Raw genomic sequence first — 1740 nt, 5'->3', positions numbered from 1 at the left:
AGAAGAAGAAGAAGATAACTAAAACTGGCCGAAAAGTAAATACATACCTTGTTTTACTATATGAAGTTTCAATCATGTGTGAAGGATGCATACATAAGAAATGTGACTTCCAAATTTTTTATGCAAGTATAAAAATTGGGATTTATAAAATAAATATTTTAATATAATAATTCAAGTATTAATGGACCCTAAACCCCTAAACCAGAAGTGTTATTTTTTCTTTTATATTGTACTTCTAATTGTTATAGACACTAAATATATATTAAAATAATATTGTATTGAGATTAAACAAAGGGAAATTGGTATTCTGCCATATATGAAATTTAAAAGTGAATCAGTCACTGTATTCTGCTTATGGACATGTCAATAAAATACTGTCATGCATTGCTTAACGATGGTGATATGTTCTGAGAAATGCATTGTTAGATGATTTTGTCATTGTGAGAACATTATAGATTATACTTACGCAAACCTAGATGCTATAACCTACTACACACCTAGGCTATATGTCACAGCCATTATAACCTTATGTGACTATTGTTGCTGACAAGAATGTCATTACGTGGCCCATGACTGTAATAAATAGCATGTTAAATAAAATCACCTGATACTCTTGTTAATATAATTTTCTGGTAACACCTGATATCTCTGATATTCCCTGTCAGACAAGAAGGTAGTTCGTTAATGAAGCTATGTTTTATTCCAAATCATGTTTCATTAGAGCATATATTTACTTCACTGTAGAAACTGGAGGCATGAGAAATAGTATGAGATTTAGGTACTTACTCAAGCTGCTCTTCAAATAGGAATTTTATTAACTAATATTAAAGATATTAGAAATGTTTGTGCATATCTCTAGCTGATTTATTTTTAAGAGATATTGGCTAGAAAGCAAATGAATGGATCATTTCTTTCATAGCAATGTGATCAATCTAGAAAATTAAAATACATTTAGTTTCTCAAGACATGTTAAAAATCATAATGTATGAGTCATCCATGAGAACAGTATTAGAAACAATAAGGTAGAGGACAAAAGTATGATAGTAGCTACCACATATTTTTTAGTTACAAATTTTGTGTTAATTATTATTTGTAATCTACAAAGCAACTTGCAAACTAAATAAATCCACATCTTTATCTAGATTAAAACAAACTAAGGCCCAGCTAGACCTAAAATGTCATTGAGGTCACAAACTTGCTTCATAGTAGAGTCAGGATTTGTGCCCAGGTTTCTCTAAGTTCACCCTTTACACTATTTCCACATGACCATACTGCAGACTCATTGGGACATGCCATAATATTTAAATAACATAACATTACTAGAAACAATATAAAATACTTGCATACTTTAATTATTTTTATAAATAAATTATGTATAAACAGGCAATGAAATTTTTAAGAAATTGAAGTTGTTGCTAAATCAATTAGCTGAATAAAAAAATAAAATTTAAATTATTTGTTACTTTCCACCAGCCAACTAAAAAAGATCCCAAAGTTAAATAGATCCAATGTTCATTGAAATTTAATTTTTTCTCCAATTATTTTCCAAGTTTTAAATATAGCCCTTTTTCTACTCCCCATCTTCTGTTAGTCTTCCATTTTTTTAAAAAATTACAATTTTGCAGGTTTATTGCTCAAACTGTCTACTTTTTTCCTTCTCATTTACCTGTCTACATTTACCTGTCTACATTTCCTGAAAGGCATATGATTTACTTTGTAATATAATTTTAAGTAAAATGT

This window comes from Galeopterus variegatus, unplaced genomic scaffold, assembly GCF_000696425.1.
Source record: "Galeopterus variegatus unplaced genomic scaffold, G_variegatus-3.0.2 Scaffold16497, whole genome shotgun sequence".
NCBI classification, from domain to species: Eukaryota; Metazoa; Chordata; class Mammalia; order Dermoptera; family Cynocephalidae; genus Galeopterus; species Galeopterus variegatus.
The sequence above is the reverse complement of the archived record's forward strand: the minus strand, read 5'-3'. Positions refer to the sequence as shown.